General features: G+C 42.8%; 1 pseudogene; it reads right to left on the reverse strand.

Moving 5' to 3' along the window:
- Window positions 1–4,741: 4,741 nt before the first annotated feature.
- On the reverse strand, window positions 4,742–5,878 carry LOC121500865 (annotated as a pseudogene).
- Between the last annotated feature and the right edge of the window lie 4,166 nt (window positions 5,879–10,044).

Consider the following 10,044-nt stretch of genomic DNA (forward strand, 5'->3'; position numbering starts at 1 on the left):
GTGGACAAGCTAGAGAGCTATATCACCTTTTGTTTCAACTAAGACCCAGATCTTGATAAGTAATTCAGAAAAGAGATCCTCCTCCTTCTTTTCCCCCACTGGGCCCTGGGTCTTCTCTCTCAGCCAGCCTAGCCCATCCCTACCAGCAAGAAATGCCCATTTCAGTGTCCCCTTTAGAAGCCACAGCTGCATGGCAGGCTGATCCTGGAAAGAAGGGAGAGGGCGACCTGGTAACCATGTGACTCTGAAAACCAGACTCCTTGATAGATCCAGGCTCTGCAGGGAGGGTTCCCAGAGTTTAGATGAGGGAAGTCTGGGAAGTCCAGGGTCCTGGCCTCAATCTCAACATCTGCAGTGGTGACCCCCCTCTCTCACCCCTCTCCACCTGGCATCCCGCAGTCTCACCCTATGGTTCTCACATAATGTCCAGATCCTACAGAGAGACTTTGCACCTCCTGTGATGAATTTGTTGGCAAGAACTGCAGAAAGAATTTGGGTTCCTGTCGACCCAGATATCCTGACTTTGCGTGCCAGACCAAAGAAGTGTACACTCAACATTTCACTGGTGGTAAGATGAGGGCAGGAGAAGGAGGGTGATGGGAGATGGAATTTTATGATTGCTCTGGGAAAAAAGTGGGGAGGAGGGGGCAATCACTAGATCTGAAGTCAGAATTATCTAGTCTCACCAGGTCAGGCTTAACTCAGCCATCGTCTGGGGCATGTTACTTGCCTTCTCTAAGTTCAAATGACTTCGTCTATATAATGACTGGATGTTACGGTTGACCTCCAAATTCTCATTCCTTCCTGATATTCAGTGACTGAGTCTCTAAAACAGTACAATTGTTGCAGCTCCTTTGCTGGAAACATGTGAGGGTGTTGGGGACAGGGTGAGTTGTCCTGGAAGGAGACTGTCCCTTGTACAGAGGGGGTGCAAGTCTCAGGTTCTGCCTTGAGGGGGACGGGACGGAAGGCAGGCACTGCTTTCTTGGCCACATTCCCTCACGTTCCAAGTCCAACCCGGGTTTCTCTGTTATTCTTCAGGATACTCCTATCAATATTCCATCCTAGGCTGTCCCAAAAAATGTGTGGAATATGTACGCATCAGCAGGGGGGAGAAAATAGTGTTCTTCTGTTGTAATGGAAGCTACTGCAATAGCTTGAATGTGAAGGAGCAAGTTCCATTCAACCTTGACCCATTACAGAATTTAGCCTGAGATAATCAGCTAATTTGCAGGGATCTCCTCCCGACGGCATCCCGCCCATCCTTCCTGAACAAACATCAACATCCATAAATGCCTTTGCTCTCAACTGCCACCCACACTGTCTCCTAAGAGCCGAGAGGCCCAAGAGAAAGGAACTGTGGATGAGGATGGGATGTGGTGCAACTTTGAAGCACCATCCGGGCCCAAGTACAACCCAGCCAGCCTGGTCGTCTGGTTCTGCTTTTCTGGTTGGAGGCCAAACCCCAAGTCTAGGTGAAGTGAGAAAAGAGGGGAGTCTATGCTGGAACAACTGGAGACCCTGAATAGCAACTCTAATGAATAACAAGACTCCTGGGCTGTTTCAATAGCAAGCCAGATAAGAAGGAAGGATGCAGGGCAGAGAAAGGCCTGGAAAAGGTCCCCAAATCACTGCTCAAATGTCTAGATCCTAAATCCCACCAGGCCAATGACACTCTACACCTGGGGAGGTCCCGGAAGCAGGGAGGGCCTGACAAGAGGGCCTGGCTTTCTACGGGGCATCCTCTGCCTTCTTGGGACTGGCTGGGGTGAGGAGGTGTGATGGGGACACTGGGAAGAGACATGTTCTAGTCATTGTATGACTTAGTATTAAAGACCACATGTCCTGAAAAAGATTGCCTGAATTTGAATCTCACACCACTCTCTTTTACGAGCCCTAAAGACCTTGGGCAACTACTTAGCTTCTCTGCACCACAGGCACCGCTCACATTACACTGTGAATATGAGGATTGAGTTCATAGCTTTTAGGTATATGCCAAGCACAGGTGTTTTCTGTTTCTTAGCAACTATGTGACAAGTGCTGGGCTGGTGATCTTACACATCACCCCATAAACCCTCCAGTGCAATGAGGTTATTACCTCCATTTTATATATAGGTGAAAAAATTGTAGGCCAGAAAGGTTTATTAACTTTGTAGAATGTGCACAGCAGGTAAGTGACAGAGGTATCTGCCCACATTCATTCTACGCTCTAGAAGTGAGTGCCCTGTGAGGGTTCCCAGAGCATTGGCACAGTCAGCATCATAACTGCAGCCCAGTCATGGCTTCCCTTCCTTCCCTCCAATGGCCCTGGTCTCATCTCCTAAGTCTGGCCCAGGCCTCCCTTCCCCTCTCAACCCAGAACTGTGCCATCAGGCTCTGCTCTAACTCACTCCTGAGTCCTCTTGACTGTGTGGCCCAAGGAGGTGGGAGAGCCAAGTGGTGGAGGGTACAAGCTTCAGCTTCAAACAGAACCAGGTAGGCAGCAGGGCTCTGATACTTGCCGGCCGCAGGATTCTGGGCCAGAAGACACTGAGCCACTCTGATTCTAAGCTTCTTCACCTGTAAAATGGAAGTTCTACATCTCCTTTTTATCGCCCTGTGACCATAAAAGAGATGGTATATATAATGCACCCCCGACATAGTGCCTAGAACATTGTAATGCCTCAATGAATGGAAGCTGTCACTATTCTTCCTACTTGCTAGGCATTTTATATAATTTATCTCCTTTAATTTGTAGGTTAGTCCTATTTACAGATGAGGAATCTGAAATAGACAAAACCATTCACCCAATGTCATCACACAGTTGTTACAGCACTGAGATGAGCTAGACCGAGATAGCAGGTGACAAGCCAGGGGGCTCTATTCAGCTCCACAGACTCCTGGGCTCAGGCTCCTTGCCCGAGTTCTGACCCGGGTTCCAGCAGATGGCACGAAATGCCACAGCCACAGAAAGTCAGAAGCACCAGAGCAGAACAGAGGGATCTGGGCTCTGATTGCAGCTCAGCCATCAATAACATGGGACTTTGAGAATATTCCCCAAGCTTCGCAAGCCTTCATTTTTCCCTCTGCAAACTAGGGGAGATGGAAACGTCCTCACATGGCTGTTGTGAAAATTAAATGATAAAATGCATGAAAAGCACTTTACATAGTGACTGGCACACATTAACTACCTAATACGAAGCCCTCACTGTCATTAGTCATAATCGAGTTATAGTATAGCTCCTAAATCAGAGGGTTCTGTGTCACAATAACTGAATCAAGCCCACGTCAGTAATTTTTTAAATTGTGGTAAAATACAAATAACACAAAATTTATGAGTTTAACCATTTTTTAAGTGTACAGCTCAGTGACATTAAGTATATCCACAGCCATTTCCACCATCCATTTCCAGAATATTTTCATCATCTCAGTATCTCTGATATTTTTATGTAGAGTTGAGTATAAAGTCATTTGGGGTCAAATCAAAGTATTTTTAAATGTTATCTGTCCACTCAGTCATTAAGATTTTTCTAAATATGTCACTATATCTTCAGGCAAAAATTGCTATTATGAAGTTAAAGGAAGTAATTACAGAATTAATTTCTTGGTCTAAAAGTCAAAATTATTTTGATATTAAAGGATACCTCTTCCCAGACCACTTGATCCATGTGGATAACAATCAAATAAGAAAAATATATGCCAGTATTGCTTACAATCTACTGATAGGGCTGTCCTGAATTACCTAGCTAAAGCAGGGAGGGGATCGTCTGCTTCCTGGGAGCTGTGGAGTTGCCAATCCCAGCCTCACTCCAAATAGCTTCTGCAAAATCAGGTATTCACATTGCTAACACAACACACGGCAAGCTGTGGTCCTCGATGTCATCTACACTTATAGTTTTACTTTTTACTGTGTATATTTAAGATTTGCACTTTCATATTTTATTTCTAGGTTTCCTGGGAAGGGAAAGAAAGCCAAAGAAAGGAGGTATAGCAAGAGGGTCAGACTATAAAGTAACATTTTATACATAACTAAGCCAAATCGTTTTTTACTTTAAATGATACTTAAAAGATATTATCACCAAAAAAAAATAAAAGATACCATCCTCAAAATGCTAAATCTCTATATGAAAGAAAACAAAGTCTCCCTAAAATCTATATTATTTCAGGGTAGATTTCCATAGCTACCAGTAGATAGATAAGATAGACTCTAAGAATAATAAAACTACATTTAGATAGATAAATAGATAGATAACTGAACAGATTATGGAAATATATATATTATTAAAGACCAAAATCTTGCCCTGAGAATCATTTTGCTAATATTTGTTAAATAGGACTATATTATATATTAATATATATGTTATATATATATATATTCCCATAATTTGTTTAGTTATCCATTGCGTATACTTTAGAATCAAATTGTTGTTGCCATTGCAGTCTAAACACGGTACTAAAATGTGCTTAGGAATGGCTTAATGGGTGTTGTGCACAACTGATGAATTATTGAAAACTACGTCTGAACTAATGATGTAACACATGTTGGCTAATGGAATTTTAAAAAAGAAGAAATGGCTCAGTGATTTGTGCATTTGTTCATGATGTCTATTTACAAAGATGTCTGTTTACATTAGCAATAAAAAAAATCCTGATATCAAAAGGATGATCTCCTTCACACGTTGAGATGGCTGCATGCTCTTCAAATATTTACATGAAGTTTCACTGTGCTAGCTCTCCCATTAATACTGAGAGTGTACTTTCTTCAATTTTCTCCACAATTGTCTTGCTTCAGGGGGATACAGCCTTTCGTTTCTGCAACTTTGGGCCATACTTCATATTTGCTTGTGCCTTTATGGGCTGCTTAATGGATTTTTTATCTTAATGTCTCTCCCACCGCAGAAGGCCTAGTTGTCTCTAAAACCAAGATTAGTGATAGATTCACTCCACAATTCAATGCCTTGTCACTGAGTTTGATTGCTCTGTCATCAGACGTTCCCATTAACACTATTTGCCCATCTTGTATGGACCTCAGAAACTCCATAAATGAGGCCACATCTCCTCCCTGCATGTCAAAACATGTGTTATCTAATACTTCTGTTTTTTCATTTTCCACTGACCCCTCTTCTTACATTATTCTTAACACCATTCATTAAATGCCATATGATTTCACTCATATGTAGGATTTAAGAAGCAAAGTAGTTGAACATAGGGGAAGGGGATGGAAGGAAAATAAGATAAAAACACAGAGGGAGGAACACCTACCTGGGTAGCTCAGTGACCAGGTCGTGATTGGGGTCCTGGGATTGAGTTCTAATGCCTATGTCTCTGCTATGTCTCTGCCTCTGTGTGTGTGTGTGTGTGTGTCTCATGAATAAATAAAAAAAAATTAAAAATATAAAAACAACAAGGGAAACAAACCATAAGGGACTCTAAGGAGCAAACTGAGGGTTGCTGGAGGGGAGGAGGGTGAGCACTAACTGGGTGACGGGCATTAAGGAGGGCAAGTGATGTGATGAGTACTGGATGTTATATGCAACCAATGAATCACTAAATTCTACCCCTAAAACTAATAATACACTATATGTTAAATAACTGGAATTTAAGTAAAATCTTCAAAACAAAACAAAACATTGTCTTCCAGGCAGATTTTGGGTCCCACCACATTGGCTACTCCACTTGCCATTTTTAAAAGCAAAATGATTCTCAGGGCAAGATTTTGACATCTCACAGTTATATTCGGAAGGTTTTGTAGATTGTGCAGCCATGTCCAATGCTGACTTTGCAAACAGATTTCCTAAACTTGCATCCACTTTTATTTCAAATACTTGAAAACTAACATAACCTGTGATAAACACCCTGCCACAGCTGCCACCAACCTTGCAGCCCCTGCCACCCTCATGTTTGGCTTTTCAGTCTATAGCCCTTCTCATTCAATAAGCTCCAGCTTCCTGCCCACCTGTCTGCCACATGCCCTTGCTGTCAGGCTTCTCAGCCGTCAGTTCTGCCTCAAAACCACTGCCAGCATGGTCTCCTGCTCTTCTGCTTGCTCCGAGGCTCCTCTGGCTCCCCCTCACTCCCCAGGGAGTAGCCCCAGGGGAAGGCCAGCATAAATGATTTTTTTAAAAATATCTTATTTATTTATTTGAGAGAGAGAGATTGAGCATGAGTTGGGGAGAGGCAGAGGGAGAGGCAGAAGCAGACTCCCCGCTGAGCAGTGAGCCCGATGTGGGACTCAATCCCAGAACTCCAGGATCATGACCTGAGCCAAATACAGACTCTTAACCAACTGAGCCATCCAGGCACCCCCCAGCATAACTGATTTTATGTGGGTGCACTAATCAATTATCCAGTGCTGTGTAGAATTCTCTTAGGTTTCTTGCCAGAATCTGTCAAACAGGCTTGCAAGTCCTCTCTGTTGTGCCAGATTTCCACATTTATTTTTTTTTTGAGATTTTATTTATTGATTGATTCATGAGAGACAGAGGGGGCGGGGCAGAGACACCGGCAGAGGGAGAAGCAGGCTCCATGCAGGGAGCCCGATGTGGGACTCGATCCCAGGTTTCCAGGATCAGGCCCTGGGCTGAAGGCAGAGCTAAACCGCTGAGCCACCCGGACTGCCCCGGATTTCCACATTTAGATAAGTATTTAAACTAGTGTGGGGAGAGAGAGAAAGAGAGAGAGAGAGAGAGAGAGAGATGAAACTAAAATAATAAAAGGAAAAAAGGGAAGAACAGAGGAAAGGAAATAAATCATAGTTGACACAAGGAGTTGTCTGGTTGTCCTACTGGTGATATGAGTTGTCCCTATGCTGAGGGACAACTGATGAATTATTGAAAACTACGTCTGAAGCTAATAATGTAACACATGTTGGTTAATGGAATTTAAAGAAAGAAGAAATGGCTCAGTGATTTGTGCATTTGCTCATGATGTCTATTTACAAAAATGTCTATTTACATTAGCAATAAAAAGTCCTGATATCAAAAAGATGATGCTCCTTCACACACTGAGATGGCTGCATGCTCTTCAAATATTTACATGGAGTTTTGCTGTGCTTTTTTCACTTTTTTAAAAAACATTTAAAAAACTATTTATGTGCTTATTTATTATATTTTTTTAGAGAGAGAGAGAGAGCACATGACCAGGGGAAGGGGCAGAGGGAGAGGGAAAGAAAATCAATCTCAAATAGATTCCATGTTCAGTGCTCAGCATGGAGCTGGATCCCATAACCCTGAGACCATGACCTGAGCCAAAATCATGAGTCAGATGCTCAACTGATGGAGGCCCCCTTCCACCCCCTACCCCAGGCACCTCTAACCTATGCCACATTTAAACACACATTCTGTTCATCCTTTTGACTCTCAAACAAGTATAGGGTCAGAAATTGAGTCTGTTCTTTTTGCTTTTGTTACTCAAATGAGTAAATCAATAAACCAAGCACCATGTTTGAGGGCATCAGCAGATCAGAGAGTGAGGCAGGATTTATAAAGCCAGGAAAGAGTTGATACTCAGACCCCATGACTCTGAATATCTAATATTTGGGGGAAAACCAATGAACAAAGAGGGAAGCCCTTTGAATAAGGCCCTGGTTCTGGAAGAGAGATTCAGGGTCCTGCCTAAGAGAGATACAAGGATACAGAGAACGGGCAAGGTATGGCCTCACTGCTACAGTTACTGCCCTAAAATGTCATTGCAGAAATTGTGGGCAACACAGCAGATTGCCATCTTCTACACCCAGAGAGCATCATGTAATCTGTGCTGTTTTATAGTTGGCCTTGGAATGCTCTAGTTAGCCACTGGAGAGGGAGGGTGGGAGGGAGAAGGAGTGGGGACACATGCACCCATTGAGATTTTTTACTTGAACAGTCAGTAATTGTCAGCAGCTCTTTCTGCCCATGGGTCCTGTCCCTGTGTTTTAGTAAAATCACCTTTCTGCACCAAAAAGAAGAAGAAGAAGAAGAAGAAGAAGAAGAAGAAGAAGAAGAAGAAGAAGAAGCCAGTAATTGGATTGTCTACTACTAGTAGAGTGTATCTAAGGGTAATAAAACTACAACATAGCCTTAAAGTTGTCTCATTGCAACTTTGTAATAAAATTAGTGTTATGCTGAAAATGCACGTGTGTGTCACACACACATACAAGTGTGTATGCATATCCAAAATTAATTGTATACATGGCACGAACCCAGCATTTTAGCACAAGAGAAAAAGAGACACAAGGGCACCTGGATGGCTCAGTCAGTTGAGTGTCCGACTCTTGGATTTGGCTCCCGTCAGGACCTCAAGGTCATGAGATTGAGCCTGGCGCTGGGCTCTGTGCTGGGCATGGAACCTGCTTAAGACGCTCTCTCTCCCTCTCCCTCTGCCCACCTTCCACAAAAAGAGATGCAAATATGGACAAAGTGTTCAGAAAACACAGTCATAACTTTTGTTGGAAATATCAGTAGGAGTTTATGACAAATACTCTTTAAAAAGTGTTCCTGCTACCCAAAAGCTTATTGGCTTAAAACAAGTATTTTTTTAAAGTTTGCTCACAAATCTGCAATTCAGGCACCATTGGTGAGATGGCCTCAGCTCAGCTCCATGGCGTTTGAGGCCTCAGCTGGAGAACTTGAAAGGTTTGGAGCTGGAAAAGCTTGTGGCAGGTCAGGCATCTCTCTCACTTCATGTAGCCTCAAGGATTCTCCACGTATGGTAGCCTCTGATGAATCAGAATTCTTTTTTTTTTTTAATTTTTATTTATTTTATTTTTGATAGTTACACACACACAAAGAGAGAGAGAGAGAGAGAGGCAGAGACATAGGCAGAGGGAGAAGCAGGAAGCAGGCTCCATGCACCGGGAGCCCGACGTGGGATTCGATCCCGGGTCTCCAGGATCGCGCCCTGGGCCAAAGACAGGCGCCAAACCGCTGCGCCACCCAGGGATCCCATGAATCAGAATTCTTACATGGCACTTCAAGGCTACCGTTGTTCCAAGAGCAAACTGCAAGGCCACTTAGAACCTAACCTTGAAACAATGCAATGTCGCTTCCACTATTGCAGGGTCAATCCACTTCAGTGTTAGAGAGGTCGACACAAGTGTGTGGATACCACGAGGGAAGGTGGATCTTTCCCTGGAGGGGAAGGTCCCCATGTGAGACATTCGCTACTATAGTCTTCTCGCTAGATCTAGGTGACCTTTGCCTCTCCAACACATAGAATACATCACTTCCTTCCTGGGTTGCTTCTTTAAACACACACACACACACACACATTTTACTGAAGTATGATTTTCATGTAAAAAGCTGCACATATTTAATGTAAACAATGTGATGAATCTGGGAATAAGTATATGCCTAAGTAAGGCATCATACCAGCAAGTCCCTACACATATCTATCACCTTTCAAAATTCTCTTACATCTCTTTTAGTATTATTATTATTTCATTTTCACTTAGCATAAGATCTATGTTTTCAGCAAATCTTAAATCTGTAATACAGTACTGTTATCTACAGGCACAATGCTGTATGGCAGGTTTCCAGAACTTACTCATCTTGTGTAACTAAAACCTGGTTCTCCTTGACCAGCATCTAATTATTGATCTTCTCCCAGCACCGAATCACCATCATTCTACTCTCTGCTTCTATGAGTTTGACTATTGTAGAGACCATATGAAAATAAGATCACACAGTATTTGTTTTTCTGTCTGGCTTATTTCATTTAAGCCTAATGTCTTCCAGGACTATCCATGTGGACACAAATGGCAGGATTTCTTTCTTTTTTTCTAAGATATTTATTTATTTATTTATTTATTTATTTATTTATTTATTTATTTGAGAGAGAGAGTACGAGCGGAGGGTAGGGGCAGAGAGAAAGGAAGAAGCAGACTCTCCACTAAGCAGGGACCCCAATGTGGGGCTTGATCTCAGGACCCTGGGATCATGACCTGAGCTGAAGGCAGACACTTAACCAACTGAGTCACCCAGGTGCCTAAGATTTCCTTTTTTAAGGCTGAGTAATGATCTACTGCATGTACATACCACATCTTTTTCATGTATTCATCTTTCCATGGACACTTAGGATGTTTCCACG

This window comes from Vulpes lagopus, chromosome 10 (genome assembly GCF_018345385.1).
Source record: "Vulpes lagopus strain Blue_001 chromosome 10, ASM1834538v1, whole genome shotgun sequence".
In the NCBI taxonomy this organism is placed as follows: domain Eukaryota; kingdom Metazoa; phylum Chordata; class Mammalia; order Carnivora; family Canidae; genus Vulpes; species Vulpes lagopus.